The following is a 21953-nucleotide window of genomic DNA, read 5'->3' on the forward strand; positions in this document are numbered from 1 at the left end:
ATAAACTTATTCACATGATTAAACTTTTAGGTAATGGTTAATGATAGCTCAAAATTTCTATTGAGCTGTTGATCAAATTCTGCATGGGGGGCAGGCCTTATTATTTCAGATCACAGCACTGAAATAGTAAATTCACAGATTTAGGCAGGATTCTAAGCAGAAATTGTCCCCAATTTCAGAGATTGTTAATGCTGTCCAGTGAATGCCAAAGACTACTTTATGATTCTACCTACTGTCTCATGTGGTAGAAATTTATGCTAAATTAGGCCTTGCTTCTATCCACCGTCCAGAAGTCACTCAAGCAGGGAAGTAGCACAACATCTTATGTACTGCTTCACTCTATGGCTAAGATATTATTTTCAGGAATATTTCAACTCCCCCTCTTTCATCCTGCACTGCACCACTACCCCTTTTCTACTTAGTTGACTAGAAGCAGTTTAAGCAGATCAAAATTAATATAAAAATGGTATTTTAGCAGGATATTTATATTTATCAGTGATTTTTTTTATACGCTTTTAGAATAGTGCATAAATAGTTGTGGTGAAAATGAGCAGGAAAGAAATTGAGAAAATAAATACATGAAAAATTTTATTTTGGAAAAGTCAGTGGAATGCCCACTGATGACAATAACCACCAGTAAGAGAGATGGCATTTTCAGGTTTGTGGTTTTTACATGAAGGTGACACTGCTTTTCAGGTCAGCTACAATTTTCTTTGCAAAACACTGATTACTTTAAACTAAAAAGGTTTTACCAGCTTACAGGCTGGAAGCAACTTATAAAACCTAGCACGTATTTAATATATCACCTTTTCAATATCTTTTGGTACAGACCACTTTTTGCACACTGATTTTTTGCTTCCAGTGTTTTATCTAGGAGGAACATTAGCTGTGCAAAGTGTGTTTGAGTTCAGAGACTAAAGAATTAAAAATCCAGTTCCCCGACTTTCATGGGTGTTTTATGTGCAGATGACTGAGAAATGAATGGTGCACATCTTGGTACGTAAAACTTTGATTTTAAGATTTAATATAGCAGAGAAATATCTTTTTTCTTAGTCTGTTCTTGCGCATTCACTGATGTTTGAAGTCTGTAATCTTTGACCCTTATCTTCTCAATTTCACTTCTTTAAAGAAATTCTTCAGTAAAGCATTCTGAAGTCAGGCAGGGAGAAGCCTTCTCCTCATCATGTTATATATATAAGGAGGTTCTGAAAGATTAATCAACCAGTTAATGCCATCATTTGTGAATCATTAATCCAGGAAATCTCTTTTCCCTTAAACCTGAATGACACTTCGTTCAATATGTGTCAGATGTTTCTATTATCTGTTAAGCAGATGGTCTGGAAGGAATGCAGAATTTGTAAAGGCATATAAAAATTAGTTTCTGCTACTTGGAGATATGTGCTTCTAGAAAAGTGTACTCTGGTGTTCTTTAATGAACAGCCCATGTGTGGTATTTCTTCCAGAGGGACCAGCAGAAGGGAGAGGCTCTTGCTATATCCACTAAATAGGATAGTGCAGAGAAACTCAGCAAACAACACAAGAGAACTTACAGTATTTCACATATCCAGTCCAGATTGTTTACCACAGTTTTAGAAACCACCTGGTATGCCCCAGTATCACCAAGACAAAAGGCTAGCACTAAACCTAACATGGACATTTAAAGATACTTGAAATTATAAAAATATAAACTGCACATCCCAATTGATCTGTCACTGTCCGGTTTTCGGCTGTTTGAAGGGCCTGGAAAGGCCCGGAGTGGCCTTGGGGCAGCCCGCGTATCAAAGGACGAGAAGAGGCTTCAGTTCTTCTTTCGGTCTTTATGTTTATTAATTGTTTATCTAAAAGATTTTCTTTCGGCCCGACAGAGGTCTGCTCAGCAGTCAGCCATGAGCACACTCTACTGCCCTCCGGACAGTCACCTATCTTTATACCCATTGTTACGTGTACAATATTTATCATTTCTCCCCAATCCTTTTTATTCTTATAGTCCGGTGTACTTTCAGTAATGACCAATCCCAAAGTGCCACCATCACAACAGAAGATGGAGGAGAAGAAGAAGAAGGACAGGACACGCCCCAATTCCTCCATCTTACTTCTCTAAACCCCCCTGTACATAAATCCTAAACCCTGTGTCTCACCCTCTAATTAACTAATCCCTTCACCATTCACCCCGGTGAAATCCTCCCATCCTCATACAGGTGTCGTCTCCTGTGTAGGGTCAAAGTCCAGCCACCAGACACTTCTGGCAACATTCCAGGACTCCCGAGCCCCCCAAGGATGGTCTCGGTGGCTCGGCACCTCAGTCCTGAGGTGCTGAGATCCCACATGTCACATTGTCCCAGCTGTTGGATTATACTCTAAGTTTCAGCTTGCACTGTGTGAGCTGAAAGTTTCTTAGCATTGTGAATTGACATTAATATTAAAGAAGGTGAAGACAAGCAAAGAAGAAAAAACTCTATCTCAGTTATGTCATGAGCTATTGCTCATTAGCTGACTATGTCTGGAATTAAGTTTGCAGAATAAAGGAGTAAGTCCTTTGGAACTGATGTCACATGTACCATGTGTTTGTCTGTCTGATAATCTTTACTTTATTCTCTGCAAGTCTTTATCTGAAGCTGCTCTTCAGCAGGCTCCTTAATTTTAATGACTATCAGGAATTTAATCATTACATGATGAATCTTTGCCTCTTAAATATGGATGGCTTTTTACAAAGTGTTCCCAATTTCAACAAGTAGTCTACTGCAGAATGACATTTATAAATTGAATACTTTTCAATTCTCCAGCTGCATTATATGACACTTAATATATTTTTTGCCACTAGAAATATCTTTAGAAATGAACATTTTTGATCTTTTTGGATAGAGAGTAAATTAGGTGAGAGAATGGGATAAATTCAAAAAGGATATCTCTGGAAAAAAAAGATATCACTGTTTGAAAAATATTGGAATCTTGTAACTTTAGGATTTTGGCTTTTTTTTTTTTTAGAAATTTTGTAATCAAAAAAATTTCTTAGCTCTTTTTTACTTTTGCAAGCTAGATGTACATCAAACGTTTGGGTCAGAGAAAAATGTAGCAATTTTACTGCCAGTCATAATGATTTTAATGATGTTTCCTTCTGAAATAACTCTTCTGAAGAGCTGAAATAGCCATTTATAATGAATAATAATAGTTTATATCAACATAGTTTGATTGCTCACCCAATCAGAATCTTATTTGTTTCAACATTTGCCATTTTTAAATGATCATTGAGATTTTGTCCAAATAATTTGTCATCTACAGATTGTACAAAGTTAATTCCAATTCATTGGTATTCTCTGTTAAAGGGAAGTTTAAGATCACTCTGCAGAAGTCAATTTGTGATTCCAGTAAAGTTAGTTAGAGCTTTACAATTTGAAAATTCCAGAGAAATGGAATTGGTTGCCTGGTTCATGTGACAGTTTTCCCTTCTTGATTTGCTGACTGTAATTTTTTCAGCGTTCATGGATGAATAATATTTTTAGACACTTGTAATGAGTAAGTGCAGTCTTGGAATTTTTTGATGAATGTTGACTGCTTTGACCCTCAGAAGTTCAGTGACTCAGTTATCATTGTTCTGGCAGCATAAATGGGCTTTAAAGTCAGCATAAATTACTTTTGCAAGTATTTTCAAACCTCTCTGCAGTAGTAGAGTAGCATAAAACTGCCTAGTATAAAATAGAATTAGACTACTGCATTTTGCTTATTTCAGTTTGTCCTTGATTTTTTGTGTATTTTTTTTCTTAACTATGAAAATTTTGTTCTTAATCTAAATTTCCTTTAAAATTTTGGCTATAAGAATTTAATTTAAAAGTTTAAAAATTGCTTACAATCAGTCACCAGAGCATATAGCTTTTCCTTCCCCATTTCTATGCTTTAGCCCCAATGTAGTACAAAGGTGATGAACCAGAACTGTAAGATTTATTTCTCCTATTGAGGTACACCCTCATCTTTTCCTTTAAAGTTAATTGAACTGCAAAGTGGACTCAATGGGTTCAAACAACCAGGCTTGGATTTCCTTTCATGCAGGTTCCTCCCTAGATTATGGATCTGGGAAATACTGTTGTGCATCACAGTCCCTGGGTATCACACTGGCTGCTTGATCAGTCCTTTTGGGTTGTCTGCTGCAGGAAACAAAGCAGAGTTTCAAGTTGTGAACAGGCATAATTTGGCTCCAAAAGCTGAGAAAATGTAAGGACAGTTGAGAGCTGTCGTATTCCATCTTCCCCAGTATCCCTTTATCTCAGCAATGTGTCCTTGATTGACCTGAATATTATCCCTTAAAGAACCACTAGTTTTTGTGGTTCTTTTTGACAAATTTGTTTCCTAAAGGTATGAAATTCAGAAGGAAATTTGAAACATTTTATGTGTCAAAGTTCCAACAATAGCTATTTATTGCCTTAAGTTATAGAATTACTGTAGATTCATAAATTAACTTTTAAGCCCAAAATACAATTGTTGCCTGATTGTTCTTTGGTATTATATATTGAAAATTATTTTTTAAATAGATTAAATTTGCCCACAGTGTTGCCAACAGATTGATCTTTTGATGACAGTTGAAAAAACCCAAGATGGTTGAAAATAACAGCAAGAGAAAATTGGTGTACTGACATGAAATAAATTGCTCTATATGAACAAGAATAATTACATACTTGAATAATTTAATATGTGGTAAAAATGTGTCTTAACTTTCAATCAAAACAAGATGTATAAGAAAGAAGCATTTTAGGTCACTAGAGATCTTTTATGGGGGAGAAGCAGTACGACAGATCAGAACAATATTTTAGAAAGAGGTTTTTTTTGCTGCTTGTCCACAAAGCTCTTTAATGTACTATCTTTTCTTTTATCAGTACTTTCAAATCAGTAAATATGTAAAATGAAAAAGATTATCAGTCTAAATGGGCTTAACCTCACCCTCTTCTGTGAATATATGGCTAATGCTACATGCAGTACATACAGGGTTAAGTTGGTGTTGCTACCTAATAGGTAACATTACTCAAGCCCTTCCTCTCTTAATATTTTTGTCAAAATTTCCTTTGCCATAGATCTAGGACTTCTTTGGTTTTACTTGCATCAAATCCTTTTTTAATTGTTCTTGGTGTGAATTAATACCCCTCAAAATTACTTGTTCCAGTGGATAATGCCTCAAGAAAGGAATGAAGAGAAATATTTTAAATCAAAGGATTATGCCAAAGCAAAAGGAAAAGAAAATGCTTCATTTTTTTAAAGCATCTATAGCCAAGACCTGGATTACTGGTTCATAGTATCTGTAGCTCTAATCAGACTACTGAAGTGAATCAATTGTTGATTATTTGAAATGGATGGATGGGATATTGAAGCCTTCTCAGAAGAATCTAAATTTCAAATTAAACTTGAAGACCATTGCTTTGTCTCTGGCTATGAAAAGCCCTCAGGATTTATATATTTACACAAATTCCTTAAGATTTGCTAGTTTACTGCAGCTAATGACAACCCTCATTCCCCAAGTTGTGCTAAAAGTTTTACTGTGCAACAAGCTCATCTGCACTTTTTAAAGAGAATTAAATTACTTTCTTCGAATTCTTCAACATCTCCCCCCCATTTTTTCCTTAGTATGCCAACAAATACATGGGGGAAAATAATCAATCAATAACACTTACTTCTGGGTATCTTCTTATCTATTAAATTACTGGTTTAGATTATATTTTTATTTTTACACTCAAAATTTATGCTTCTGTGACCCACTTTTCCTCCAGCTGCTAGTTCAGAAGAGAACAAGTTTTCTATAGATCCAATACCATGTTTTTCAACATTGTGTTGGAGTAACACAGAATCACAGATTCACAGAATTTTTAGGGCTGGAAGAGGCATCTGGAGATCATCTAGTCCAACCTCATTTAGTTCAACAGCCCTTAGAAATCTTAAATATGTTAGAACATCTCATAATGTGTTCACACAACTGACTCTGTACCTGCCTACCTAATTCTGGAGTGATAAATTACTTTCCAGATTGCATTAACTATTTTTGATTCACTCTCTTCTGCATTTCTTGGAAGCCTAGACATCCATCTCATACACTGCCACCTACATGGTAGAAATTTAAAGAGGAGAGTTCAATCCTATCTGGAGACAAACTGTCTACTTTCTCACTTTTTCACTGCCTGGCACCGAGTGGAACTGGAATGCCAAGTGTAATTACACTGTTAATTCAGAAGTTACAACAGATACGGTGAATTACATGCAGGATCTCTCTGACACTGGAAGAGATAGAAAAGAAAGATGAGTTCATTTAGTGCTGAAAGTACTCAAATTATTAGTTTCTGGGACTTTGAACTCATCTCATTAATGATTCAAGAGACTTGCTGTTGATTGTAAGTGCTGCAGTTGTTATTAATCGGCTTGGATCATCATTTTCCACAAAGATGATACAATAAGTTTAGTTTTTTAAAGAAATGTGTCTCTTTCCCTTCTGAGCACAGGAACATTTCTTGGTTTAAATGATCAGATTACTAGAGACAGAGTATTTCTGGACATGTCTGTTTGATGTACAGGTCTTTAATCCACATATCTCTTCAGTGCCTAGAGCTGTTCTGTGAAGTCATACCCTGAGCTGGTAGTTCTTTAGAGGTCATGACCCAAGTGGAGCCTTGTTGGTTATAAATTGGATTTCTCATCTAACAGAAACTTACTTACTCATGCCAGCTTTTAATGTAATAATACTGATGAAAATAGAACCCATTTTGCAAATGTGACTCCATAATTAAAAATTCTGTAAACCATTACTAGTATTTACAGGTTACTGTAAATAACTGCAAATGATCAGCTACACAAGTAAATAGAGAGAATTCTTACCAACTTATGAGGAAATCAAATCTGTATTCTAAAACTGAGCCACCAAAGGCAAGCAAGGGTTTTTTGGAGGTAGTGGAACACACACGTCTTCATCACTTTTTGCTGGCTTTAGTCGCTCAACATTTTTTCTTTTCTTGTTTATGCTGTTTATGCCCAAGAGAGACTGCAAACTTTTTCAGTGGGGAATTTTTATTCCTTCAAATCTTCAGCACATGCACAAAATGTAGTCAGCCCTGCAGAGATCAGTATTATTACTGTGAATAGCTCTGTCCACACATATCTAGCAATGTTAAGTCTCACAGTCACAAACCATAAACGTTTCATATAATCTGCAGGTTATGAACAATACTTCTCTCTTTGGAGCTGCTTTTTTAAGAATTCAGCTTTGCATAAGCAGCTGATGAGTGAAGGTTAAAGTTTTTATAGGTCACTGGGAATACATAAGCGATCAGTGCATTGAGCATGACTTCTCTCATACTGGACTTTCTTAATATTTCAAGATTTGTTCTACTGATTGAATATATATAGCCTTCAACATTCCATAAATAAAAACCACAGTTTTCAAAATTTTTGGCTAGTTCAATTATTCTCTGCATTCGGAAAATCAACTTAAAAAATTCACAAACTCAAAAAAGCTACTACCTAAAAAAAACCCTCAAAACATTGTTTTGTAGTAATTAACAGTATAATTCCATCTTTTTGGTATTTTGTTATATCTCTTCTACAAACTTAACTGTTTTCTTGCTGCCTTTTGACAAATTGCTGGCGAAGTTGGTAAAAATTCACAGAATGGAGTAAAAAAGCAGCATAATGTTTAAACAGTGAATAATATTACAATATTACTATCTCTTGTGTAATTTCATTTGAATTATTTACAGAAAAAAATACAGAGATGTCTACAGTATAGAGATATCTGTCTGCATCTGGACTAGTTACCCTGCTGTCAATTTGTAGTTAGCCAAGAGAAACAGGCACTTCAATTAAAGTAGATAGATAGATAGATAGGTAGATAATCTAAAAAAAAAAAAGAGAAGAATTGGGGTCTTTTTGGCAAACAAACCTGCATGGAAGATGTCCTCTTTATTAACAGTTTTTCTGTATCTCACCTTGGGTATTTTTAAAATATTTGCAAGGAGATATGTTAGAAAATTAGATAAAATCTTTACCTCAATATTTGAAAACAGCCATAAGATCAAAAAATATCACAAAACATCACATAAGTGAGATGAGCTCCAGCCCAAATGCATATAAGTAGTACATGCCCAGAGCTTTTTTTGTTGTCATTGTGAAAAAGTAATTTCTAACATCACAGTGAAGACCTCAGCCTTACTCTTACCTGCAGCATAAACTGACATTAGTCTGTATCTCACCTAACCTACTGGTAGTGATACAGGTCTATACATTAGGTCACAGACAATTGCTTAGAACTTACAAAAAAAAAAAAATTATCTCTAGGTAATCTGAGTCTTGACTGGTATTCTGTGAAAAGTGGAAGCCAGATCTTCTGCCCCTTACCTACATGTCAAGGAAGTACAAATACAGATCTGAGAAGGTGTGAAATATTAGACTACTTCCTGAACCAAGACAGTGCAAGTATAATCACTAGATACAATCACTAGAAAATGGTCCTTGCTGGTGCAGTCTTATAAAATCCAGTGAAAATCTAGAAGAAAAATCTGGAATGAGGTCTGCAATACAGAGAACTGCAAAGATTTTCAGGAGGTACATATCTCCTGAGGAAGGGTTGGTGCTGCTCTCAATAATGAAATGCAGTCCTTGTTGCAAAATTCTGCTGAAGGTAATGTCTGACAAGAGCAAGGTAAATCAAATACCACTTTCTCCTGAGTTCTGAATTTTCTGCTATGTGCTAAAGAAGTGCAACACAGAAACCGCAGACCTGTTAGGCTAACCTCAGTTACTGGAAAAAATTACAGAGAAGGTCACACTGGGTGCTATTGAAAGGCATTTAAAGGGCAATGCACTCATCAGGCACAGTCAACACAAATTCATGATGGGAAATTCCTGTCTAACTGATTTGATATCCTTCCGTGATAAGGTCACTTGGCTAGTGGATGAGCAGAAGGCAGTGAATGAACTTTTTCTGGATTTTAGTCAAGTCTTTGATGCTCTCCCTCACAGCATCCTTCTGGACAAGCTTTCCAGCTGTCAGATAAGCAGATACACAGAATGCTTGGTGAAGAACTGGCTGAAGGGCAGGGCTCAAAGTGTTTTGATGAATGTGCCAACATCTGGCTTGCAACTGGCCACCAGCAGTGCTCCACAGGGCGCAGTTCTAAGGACAGTTCTGTCCAGTATGCCTATCAACAACCTCCATGCAAGTTTGTTGGTGATGTCAAACTGGGAGGTGTTCTCACAAGGGACAAGTACAGCTTTGAGGTTGCTATGGTTTGGATTTGTTATGAACACAGTGTTAATAACCCCTGTGTTTTAGTTACTGCTCAACAGCTCTTGTGCATCATGAACAGCATGAACTCCAACAACAAATGCTGGATTCTGAACCTGGGATGGAATAATGCCAGACATGAGTATAAACTGGGAGAGGAGTGGCAGAAAATAATCTCAAAGGGCCTTCTTGAATTTCATATTTAATTTACCCATCACTATCATCACTAGAAAACACATTTCAATGAGATAAAGTGTTCCTCTTTTTTTTTTTTTTTTTCTTGAATAAAACATTTGAAACAATGAACAATAATATAAATGGACAGGAAAGAACAGAAATGACACTTAGATACTTTAAAACCAGAAGTCTAACACAAAGTGAAATACAAAATTGTCTTCTCACAAATATAAGTAATTGTATTCTTTGATGGATTCTGCACCTAGAATGGAGTAATGCAAGGCACAAGGAGATCAACCCTGAGAAAAGTGATCCGGGGGTGTTGGCCAGCAGGAGGTTCAGTGGGAGCCAGCACTGCCCTGGCAGCCCAGAGGGCAAACCTCAGCCTGGGGCACATCAAACCCCACACGACCCAACAGTCAAAAGAGACAATTATCCTGCTGTGCTCAGTGTTGGCGTGGCCTCACCTGGAGCACAGTGTGCACTTCTGAGCTCCATGAGTCAGAGGATCTGAAGGTCATTGAATGAGTCTGGAGGAGGGAAACAAAGCTTCAAGATTTTTCTGCTCCTCTGTATTTGCCCTAATGACATTCATCTCAATTTTTCCATGTGGCAATATAATTACACTACCGTTCGTATGAATCCATGTCAAATATATAACCTGGTCTCCCAAGACTTTTGTCCAATGACTAAAAATATGCATTCTATAGATTCCTAAAATTGTACAAAGTTATCTATATTTAAAAGAGGGTAAAACATCATTCTCATCAAATGTTCTCCTTTTTTTAAAATTTTCTCATTCTTCTTGCTCTTCAGCCTCCCTCTCCTGACATGTATTTCATTTTTTCAAATTAAAATAAATGACAGAGATGATAAGGAAAGGGAGAGAAATAATAATTCTTTCTTCAACTTTCTTCAGAACATTTTTAAAAGCAAGCCTTTAACATACAGTAAGCTTCTCAGCTTTTGAAAATAGATAATTTGATAATCAGCTTCACTATTAATTCTTACTCTATGATCCATCTATAGGCCTCTTCCAGTTAAAATTAACTAAAATGCAAAATTCTACTCATGGTTACTTCTCTATCTTCCTTTCCCTCACATTTCCAAAAACAGTATCACAAACCAACCTCTAAAATAATACTGTTCACAACAATTTGTTCATGTGCACATGCAAAATTCTCTGAATCTGTAGTTGCCATGGGAGATAGCAGAGAGGCATCATATTATTCTTTGCCTGTTCTTACAGCGTTTTAATGAAGAAAAACTATATGCAATCTTCTATACTTATTTTCTTGTCTCTTTGTTGGTTTTTTTCCCCAGAAACTGAATCTAAGATAGGTACCTCCACATCTATTTGCAATGCAGGGCACAAGGTCTCTTCTAAATTCATAGGCAAACAATTTTATCCACTATGCAGCAGCAAAACAGGAAAACATCACTTACTCATTCATCATTTACTCTTTTCTGAAGCCTTGTTTCAAATTCATTTTCTCCCTTCACAAAGGTGGAGGAAAATCTTAATTTATTAAGCAGGCTCAAATCCTGACAACAGGAAAATAGTCACATTAAGCTGGAAAGTAGCTCACATTTGTCTGACAAAAGAAAAGTCTGAATAGGAATGTATATTAAGCTGAAACAAATTAAGTAATACACAATACACACAAGTGCTTGTCAAGCAGGGTTGCATGCTAAAATTTCCCACTTAGAATCACATATAATGTATTTTACTTTCTTTTCTTTTTATACTGCAGGAGATATAATTTAAATTTGAATTATTGTAACCTAAAAAGGCATTTTACTGGAAATGAGCAATTGATCAACACTGAGTACGAGAAAGGCAAAGGTAGAGAGTGTTGATCTTTTAAATATTTTTTTTCCTTTTTCCTCAGCTTGGTATTAATCAGAATGATTTAATACTAGAGGTTTTTATAGTTTTCATCTAATCTCACATTACTTGCCTATCCCTTGGGGATATTACCACATTTTAATCAAAATGCACTAGATGTACTTATGTCAGTGATGAGCATCCTTTTTGCTTTTTTAATTAGTTACAACCCTGCAAAGACTTATACCTATATTAGGAATTTGATTTCTTTTATATTTTTAACTGTAACAAGGACCAGAACTCATTAAAAACATGTATGATTAATGCATTTTCCTCAGGTATTTTTTTCCATCAATTCTGCCCTTCTGTAAATTCTCTTTGTGGATTCAATCAGGGAGATTTAGAAAGAACATTCTTCCAGAATAATATGTGCAACTTTGATTCTGTAAAAACTACCTTGTAAATGGACTTATTTTGGTTACAGTAAATATTACCAAATGCTTCCAATTGTGATGCTGACATGATCAATTTACAGCAGAAATAAGGCTGGCTTGAGCACATCTAGGAGTATGAGCAGTGCATTTCAAGAGAACAGAGGTCCAGGCAAAGCAGTGAAGGTAAATCCTGGGGTTGCAGGAAATTTAACAGAAAGAAATCAAATACATGAAACATATCCTTTTACTTTATTAGGTCACAGAAAAAAATAAATAATATTAATCACTGATATCTGCTCCTTTCTAAAGAAGATTGCAGTGATAAAAATAGTTCATTTTGGTTTCACTCTAAACATGATGAATATTAGTGCAGAATGTGTTCTCACAGATTAAGCTTGAATTAATGGAATCTCCAAATTCAGCCATTCATATTTGTCTGATAATTACCTAATTAAATTAAGAAATTCCTTGAATCAGAACATTACATCTACTTCATCTGCTTGAAAACTGGTTGATGGTGACTACTGTGAAATAAGTCAGTCTTGTTGTTATACCTGCTATAATATAAAAGTAATTTGTCCTAGTTCTTTCTTTTGTCAGCTGAATCCTGAGGACATGTTCATAGCTGGTAACACAGCACAAGGCGATCAGCCCTGAATAGGGTCCTAGAAAAATAGTTGGTTCATGGAATAATTTTCAAAGCTGTGGATGTACAGTTTTGGTTTTGATTAAGGTAAATCCCAGAAAACTTAAATTTCTATGCTGGGCGCTATCTACCAAGCCTTGCCTTTGTACATCTATTTACCTGAGGTGTGCTGTACTGACTCATGTATCTCCCATTTTCAGACTTATTTTAACTATACCCATGTAATGAAATCTTCCTTCTGCAGTGAAGACACTGAAGCACTTAGAGGTTTAAGTTCTTTGTACTCCTTGAGAGGTGAATGATGGAGAAATTTAAACCATCTCTTAAACCATCCCTGTTTTGTAGTACATAAAAGTTAGTACATATAAGATCTATGGTTTCCCAAGTTATCCATTAGGAATGTGTTCTGGTGAAAAAATTGATGAAAAATTAAATTAAGTTCTTAAAAATAGAATTTTGTACTTAGAACAAAGACGGTTTTCAAAAGAAAAATGCACAAAGGGAATGCATGCTAGAACGACTGTCCCACAAGATGTATGATGGCACACATGCTTCATTCTGGTAAAATTTGTTTACCCAAAATATTTTTTAGCTTGAGGGGTTTCAGAATTTTAATGAAAAATTTATTGATGTACTTTTTACTATTTAAAAGGAAGATGCTGTTGGAAACATCACAAGCATTGTAAATTATTGTTTATGTGTCAGGATGCAGGTGCCACTGTCAAACCTTTTTACAAACTTCAGTGTTTCTTATTAGAACTAAAAAATATTTGGATAATCAGAATACATTACAGAACACTGCATTAAACATGCACTACATAGATACTACAGAAGTATCTTGCTGGATAGGTAGTTGTACAGAACATAAAAACTGGGGCTTAATATAAAAGACTACTTGGAATCTCTGGTTTTTTACACGCCTGATGGCATGACAGAATGCTTGTGTAAAATCTTGTACCTAAAAGAATGAATCAATTATATAACTTTAATCCCTCGGTACCATTTATCCTATGGAAATCAGTGGCAGAAAAGAAAGGACAGTTTCTGCAGAGTGATATGGTATCAGTGTCCATTTCTGTAACTGAAACTTCTGTATACTCTCAAATGCAGTTATATCATTGAAGAAAATGAACATGGTGAAATAGATATTTCAGCAAGCGAGCAAAGAACAAAGTTAAAAACATTGTGATGCACAAATGACTTGCCAGTATCTTCTATCACTGGTTCAAAAAGTCTCACTTAAGACCTCCACAAAACCTCTGATGGCAAACTCTACTCTGCTCTCATACAGCAGTTTGGCAAAATAGCAGTGACAGACAGGTGGTGTGTTTTTTTACAAAAGAGATGACACAGCTGTCCTGGGAAAGCCTTCCCTTTTACTGGGGGAACTATGCCTAAAGACAACCATGTGTTTAGTCAGCTATCAGCCTGATAGATAGAGGAATTAAAGGCACACAAATTTATGGCAATCACAAAAAGGATGGGATCATGTGTTAGGCTGGTTTCTAATTTGTATGGAAAAATCTCACTGAAAATGGAAGAATTTAGTGGCTAATGGTGGTAATGCAACTGTTAAGTAATAGATTGGTCTCATCCTCATATAGGCCTTCTGAATAAAACAAAAATTTAAGTTGTCATTAGGACAAGCTAAAAAGAGGAATGCAGATTATATTACCTATGTTATACATAAAATGTGCTTTGTATTAATAATTATACAATATTTTGACTATATATCCAGGAATATATATCTATCAAATTTTGATTTTTGAATTAATAAATTTTGCCATTCATTCACACTCAATAATACTTTTCCCAGGGTTGGTTTGGTTTTTTTTTTTTTTCATTTTTGCCATTCAGCATAAAAGAATTAGCTATTGCATTAACAATTCATTATTTAAAGGGACATTGCTGTTATTCTAAAACTACATATAGCAGCAATCAGAAATAAATGAGAAGGTAAAATTTAAGGTCACTGTTAAGAATTGTATTTAACATTCACAGATCCCTTTCTTGCTTTGAAGTATTAACCTAAGGGTTTATAAAAGAATACACAGCTTTAAACTCTGGTTATTTAACAGAATAAAAACCAGATGTTGTAATTCCAGGTTTGGGTGCAAATGGCATATCTCTTTAAGAAGTAATGCATTTTGTCATAGCAATTTGTGTTAAGATAAGAAGTCATGAGGTAGGCTGCCAAGTTCTCTCTGGTTCATTTGTTATGATTTTTGCACCTGACACAATGTCATGGGTTCAAGTCTCAAAGTGGCATTCTCTAGTGCTCTACTGATAGAAGAGCTATCTGTACTTTAGGTGACATTTTAAAACAAGCTTTCTGGCAGTTATCCAAATGTATGCTAAAAATCATAAGAGACATTTTCAGATAAGAGCTGGAGATAATAGCACTCTTGTGGGCACATCTCTTCTCTATAAAACTCACTCTGTTACCTAAGATTGCCTGTGAGCTATTGCTGAGCACATCTGTAATGGCTGCTGCACTTTCTTCAATGTCATTTTATAAAAAATAATTCAGTATCCTTCAGAGGTGTTCAGTATCTGAGATTGGAGGACCATTTTAAAATCAGATTTTATTCAGAGGGCAACAGGGGTTTTGTCATTTATTATAAATTAATTTCTTGATTCTGGCAATATTTTCACAATTTATGTACTCAGGAAACATAGTCAGATTCTCTGAAGAATATCCTGTTCAGTGATGAGTTACTAGGCAGTAGCAAAGGACAATACCTGGACAATACCTTGATAACATCTTAATCCCAGCTGGACATATGCAGCTGGGATTAAGATGTTATCAAGAGGGTAAGTGCTCCCCTAGGAGTCTGTGCAGCTCCAGGTTTTTCCTACAGGTCTGGTTAGTCCTGTCAAGAAGGGTAGTTTGCTCACCCAAAGTAACAAGGATAAATAAGACCAGTGGTGCAGGCTGTTTGATATTGATCTTTCTGTAAAATGTTTTTTTTGCAGGATTTGGTCACAGTAATTTTTTCTTTCAAGTAATTTTTTTCCTTGGTTTTCAGTTTATGTTGCATTGACATATTTGAATATTATTGTCATTATAGATTACATTTTTGTGGTGAGATTTATATAGCGTATGCTAATCTAACAAAAAACATTTTTGCAGATGAAGTATGAACAACTCAGAATGTTTCCATTATTTTTTTCCATATTTTGGAGATTAATAAGGGCAGAAATAAAATCTTCATAAGTATAATTAACCTAGGCATAATTAACCTACCTTAATGTGTACAATAAATGTACACAAGATACACATGGATGCTGATAAACTCTTCATTAGGCTTTCTACTGCTCTGTGCAAAAAAAGAGACCAGTAAAATAAAATGTCTGTGTCCTGACCCTCAAATATCTTCTATTTGAGCATGTCCTTGTCCCTCTTGTGATAAGAAAGTAAATTATTTTGACTGATGAGAACTACTGACCCATCTGTCTTCAAATATATGTTGCACCCTCTGTTAACACTTTTTGATTTTATTGATAATTCCCTGATAAAATATTTTTGAGTAGCTGTGTTTTGATATCTGATGGAATGGTATTTTTGATCTTACACCAAGGCATTTGTGTATTTCACTTTTCAGTGTCTGGGATAATAGTGTGTTAAGTAATGTCCAATAAAAAATAGAATTTGAGTCAAAAAATATAATTAAAATCAACAAATTTTTTGTCTAATTCAGCTGAACCTGTGTTAGAGGTTCTGGTGCCACAGAGTTAATAGGTACTGCTATGAATTGCCTAATGCACACACAATGAGTAATCTGAAGTCTGAGGAAAGAGGGGTAATTTATCTTTATCAAACTACAGTTACAGCTGTGTTTGAGAGAGTCTATGAGATTGGAGGGCACTAAATGGATTTGCTGTTTTATTGACCGAATTCTTCAAGAATAGCTTTTTCCAAGAAAAGAAAGTTCCAAGAAAAAAAAAAGGTATGGGAGGGTGGTATAAAAGAAACACTACACAAAAACTCCTTAACTTGAATTAACATCAAGAACAGATTTTCATGTGTTTGTAATTTATTGCTAAATGTCATATTTGCAAAGAAATTTACCCTTTTAGAGTCAGGTTAGCAACCCTTTTTTTTTTTAGTATTGTTAATTTTTGAAAATTAGGTACCTGAAAGAGAATTTGTCATGAGTCTCATGCCACAGGTTCTTCCAATCAGAGTCCAAAGATTTGATACCTATGAGAAATAATTGAAAATTTCCTTACTACATATGCTTTTAATTTGTGATATTGAAACTAAGATGCCTAGTGAAGGTATGTGCTCATACTGTGAAATACCTGACAGAGGGAGAAGCTGTCCTTTCACTCAGCATCTCATGACTGCTGGTGTTCAGCAGCACAGATAAAATGTGCAGTCCAGTTTTTAACCTTCCCATCCCTTCCTGCCACTAACATAAATAGTTTTATTGGCATTAGGCTGGGAATGAGAGCTATGCAACTGAATGAGGTGGTCTTGAGGAGGGTTTTGAATGAAAATGAGTGTGGGGGGACAACCATGTGTCAAGGACAACTGATGGGCGTGACATACTGGCAGCTGCTTGATAGGTAGCTTTCTGTGATATACAGAAGCTCAGCCTGTCTTATTAAGAACCAGATATGAAAAGAAGTAAAATAATGTTACAAAGGCAGGTGTTAATGAAGTGTTAATGAAAAAAAAATACTGCAACAAAAAAGGCATTAGGAAAATGATGAATTTTCCTGGTGGAATAGCTATGTAGTATTTCTAAGATGAAGACGATAAGCTTGATTTGTTTTTTTTTAACTGAAAAAAGGTGAAGAATCAATAAGCAACAGATTTTGAATAATATATTTTGTAAAAAATGAAAAGATCTGCTTAGAAAAGGCTCATTGCAGAGGATAGTCACCCAGCAAACAGTACTGTGACCTCTATTATTATCTGAACCTTGTTGAAACATTTCGTCTGTATCTCATTTATATATATTTCCTTCTTTATTTCTTTAAATTTCAGGATAAGTTAAACAAGTTAGGAACCCTTTATGTTTCTTGAGTGCATTTCATTAATATATGTAAGGGGTCTATAATTTAGGTGACAAGTCATTTTGTTACACATCAGAACTTATTTCTCTATGGCATGTTTATATAATTTATACAGAATTATATATTTTATACGTATAACTTTCAGTGCTACTTTTGCAGAATCATGAACCTCAATGGATATGGAAAAGTCAACTATTTAGACTTCATCACCAATTATGAGGATTCAAATCAGCAGAATGTTTTACAAACCCCCATATTTTGAACATTTATGATTCTCTTTCCAATACTCACACACATTCCATATGTGATCTACTTTTTTTCCTACAGAAGAGTTATTTGAAGAAAAATGAAGCAGTTTTAGAGAAGAATCAGGGCCACTTTCTGAAGAGTTTTTTGGTTTTGGTTTTCAGATATTTTTTCTTCCCTTAGGATGTGATATTCAAAATCAAACAAATAAATGAGCAGATATTCAGAACATAGCATGAGGCTAACAAACCTGCTTTGCTGAGACCACGTGTAGATCCACTGAATGAATGGACCTGGTCGGGTTTATAATTTCTTATTTCATTACATATTACTTTAAAATGAAGCTCAGCACTACTGACTATATTTTGGTTATACTGTGTTTCAGACAAACAAACACATTCAATATAAAATATTACTCAGAAGAGCTTTCCAGAATTAAAGGACTTGCATTAGGTGCCCTGATGACAAGGAAAAGGTGTTGGCTGAGCAAATTTCTAGACTCTGCAAGCAAAGGTTTTTTTGTAGGGTCATTGTTCTAACAATGTTGGAATAGACAAACTATTATGATGGAATGGCTCCTCATAGAAACATTTATATCTCACTGATTATACGAAATAGGAACACCAAATATAAAATATAGGAAAGCAAAAATTATGACGGCAAATGCTTTTACACTGTTCCTCTATGTCTTGGCTGCAGCTACTATTTGTTTGTACCACATGCAATAGTGTCAGAAGATTAGTCGACAGACATGTTAGATGACAAGATTGCAAGTCTTAGATAATCAATATGATTAAAATATTTCACTCAATAATGGTGGAAATAATCTCTGGTTCTAACTTAAATGACAGGCATGATAGGTAGGGATACAAACGACATCTAGGAAGCTTCTGACAAAACTGAACGAGCAGATTTAACAGTTCTAGGCAACATGCTGCAAAATTTCAGTGACTCAGGCCAGTGGTGTAATTAAGGACACATTGATGTCTCTTCCTATTCTTCTTAACTCTGAAGCTTTGAAGGCTTACTAGACATCCAAAGATGGAAAGAGAAGGACAGATTGATAGTGGGATTGATAGAGATCATTTGTGGCAGATGACAGACTTTGAAAGAGCTTATTTTTATATATATATATATATATGTGCATACATTTTTTAAAAGCCAAACTATCAACTGCATCTGATTTCCATTTTTGGTGTAAATACGTAGGAAAGCAAGGGGAAGGTCCCAGTTTGATCCCAGTAACTTTTTGTCATTTTGGTCAGACAGCTTATTTGCTGCTTTTGTGGTCCAAGGAAATGCTTCAGCCCCCAGCAGTGGGTTGCTTAGAATGGACTCTGATCTGCTAAATTTCATGCATAGAATCAACCTTTACTTTCATCTTTCCTTTTATCAAGCTTTTCTCTGTGTTTAGGGAATGAAAAAGATGCGTAGGTTGTTGCTTAATTTATTTTGTCAGCATGACTTTTGCATTTAGATTTCCAAAGCTGATTAGGGGATTGAGCTGCTCAACTGCCATTAAAGTCAACCTCCTTTTTGTTAGCTTAAGAATTAAAACATGTATCTGTGGGGTTTACAATTTAATGATAGTACAAAATTTATACACAAATCACAGGATTCTCTAACAAGGAAAACTTAAACCCAGCATTTTCTCAGCTAGTTCTACAAGAAACTTTAACAGGGCAACTGATGGGGAAAAAAAAAAAAAGAGAAGAAACTAAAACATATGTTCAAATAATTAAAGGACTAATTCAATTTTCTGAATTTTATCAAAATACATATAAAAATCTGAAATAAAATTTTCTTAACATATCAGTAACAATCTAAAACTGAGAACACATATGATAAAAACTTTTTGTTTAAAAAAGAGTTGAAATAATGGTGAACAGAAAGAAAAATAATAGTAATAAAATATTAAAAATTATGAACCCAATTTTATAGATTTTAGTCCAAAGGAAATAGAAAAAATGGTTGTGTCATTTGTCGTGAATCAATGCTTAATATCTTTTTTCCTTTTATTTTTTTTGCATTGATCATGATTACAAATGTCAGACTTGAATCTATATTTCCACCTTCCATAAGAAAGGTGCATAAAACAAGCACTGTATGATCTGACAGTACAGTATTCTTTTGTTCCTAAAGAACAAAAGAATAATTAACTACACAGATGTCTGAAATGTCTGACTTCCCATTTGAGATGTTGTTCCTAATATTTCAATCGCATTCTTATTATTTATCCTCCAGACTGGCATTGGGCTTGAACGCAAAGATTGAATATTCTATTTTGCTTTCCTGGCCATCACTGATCCAAATGATTTGAATTATTGTCATCATATATTTTCAAATTATATTAATTTCCTTTAAGCCTGCTTAGCAAAATAGGCACCTTAATTGTATTGAACTGTGCATTAATTTCCTTTCATCTTCCCACTTCTCATAAAAAGTTACCGCCAATACTGATGAAATAGTAAATGGGACAATGTTTTGACCTAATGAATGCCATTTAGGTAAGGCAATTTATCATTGACAGTTTATAGATTATCACATTTGTATATTGATATGCAGCAAGCATTAGGCTGATCTTTTTTTATGAAATGTCCAGAATACTTCAGAAAGCTTTTCAAAGGAAACAAAATAATGAGAATGTTTTAGCACTGTGGTTGAATCAAGTGTATATGAGGGAAACATAGCCTTTTGAAACATGGCATCCACTTTAGCCTGTAGTAATGTGTGTAATGTACAGATATGCAAAACAGAACAGCTTAAATTTTGAAATCAGGCTTTCAGAATGGAAATGCGCTGTTACAAGTCTCTGCGCCAGGATGTTCTTCCTTCCTAAGTGGTGAAAGAGTTTTTGATTTTATTTGTATTTGTTTTGCACTCAACAAAATAATCTGGAAGTTGTTTTAAGTGTAAATGGAGGTCTTTGAATCTGCCTTAGTTGAGGTTTCAGATCTATATTCTAGGAGCATATTTGAATTCATGGTGTTTCATTTTTATTTTATTTTTATTCTTATGCTATTGATCTACAATGAACTCCTTCAAACTATTGTATTATAAATTATCCCAGTTTTAAATAAAATAAAATTTCTAATAAAATTAGATTGCCAATCTGGCTATCAAATGTACTAAAGCTCAGACCAGTAAAATTATGAATACAGCTTTTTTGATTGCTCATACAAAAAGATATCCGATTTCAATCCCTGGAATTCTTGCATTAATTCTGTAAATTATGTCTTCACCAACACTTATATTGTCAATTTCATAAGTAGAAATTGAACAATTGCTTTTAATTAGGAAATATTGCATTTTTCATTAAACAGGAAGAACTTAAATTAGCAACCCCACCCCCCCCAATGTTATGCATTACCTTAACCTTAATGCATTATTTTCATCTTAATTTTGTCTCTGATGCCAAAACCAGATTTTTGTATATTCTGATGTGGAAAATCATTTGTAATAAGTATCACTAATAGAATAATGGATTTTGTAGAGTATTAGATTACATTATTATATATTACACATGGCAAACTGAAGCAAGTTGCAATCTAAGTTTATAACTAAAAATCTCTGGAATATACTTTCATACCAAGATATTGTTTTCTCAGAGCATTGTTGTTTGTATAAATTAAATCATGCTTTCACAATATTTTGAACAGCAATAAAAATATAAGAAGAAAGAATAAAAACAAGGGATCAAGTATGAAGCTCTTTTACAGTACATGTATTTATTTGTGGTAAATAATACCACAACTCTATGAGCACAAAAATACCTTTTGTAATTTCTTGATTCTAAACCTGACCCAAGGTCTTGGATTTGGTGTAAATTACTCAAGATGACAATGGCCCCAAGAAGACTATTCCTTACCTCAATTTCATGGAATTCTAGGAAACCACTGCCACTCCAAGGGAGGCAGAAATAACTCTGGAACCAGGAGCAGAACAACATGGTCTGAGTGCTAAAGCTCCCAAATCTGTGAAGGCCTGTATGCCACTGAAAACATGTATGGCTAGACTTTCACACCTTGTGCTTGAGTGTAAGGGCCTGAGTAAATATATGTATTGCCGTAAAAGATCTCTGTATTGTATAAGTGACCCTGCCCTGATTCTAATTATTGTAAATGGGCTGCAGCTGTGATGTCCTTAATTGGGCAGCAGCTGTAGCCCTTGGAGGTAGCTGGGATAAAAGGCGATTGGCATTCAGGGAGGGCTGGTGAGGAGGAGCCCTGACTGAGAAACAACAACAACAACAACAACAACCACCACCACCACCACCACCACCACCACCACCACCACCACCCTGCTGTGAAGAGCTGTGTGTGAATAAAACCACTCAGAAAGTATGGG

At 34.9% G+C, this 21953-nt stretch overlaps 1 long non-coding RNA gene across 1 annotated transcript; it reads right to left on the minus strand.

The window, feature by feature from the left end:
- Positions 1–9532: 9532 nt before the first annotated feature.
- Positions 9533–21693, minus strand: LOC135443286 (uncharacterized). Its single transcript, XR_010438944.1, has 5 exons — positions 21475–21693; positions 16473–16539; positions 15583–15655; positions 10874–10972; positions 9533–9957 (listed from the first exon to the last, which is right to left on the minus strand). It is a non-coding gene; the product is annotated as an uncharacterized LOC135443286 (long non-coding RNA).
- Between the last annotated feature and the right edge of the window lie 260 nt (positions 21694–21953).

This window comes from Zonotrichia leucophrys, chromosome 2 (genome assembly GCF_028769735.1).
Source record: "Zonotrichia leucophrys gambelii isolate GWCS_2022_RI chromosome 2, RI_Zleu_2.0, whole genome shotgun sequence".
Classification (NCBI taxonomy): domain Eukaryota; kingdom Metazoa; phylum Chordata; class Aves; order Passeriformes; family Passerellidae; genus Zonotrichia; species Zonotrichia leucophrys.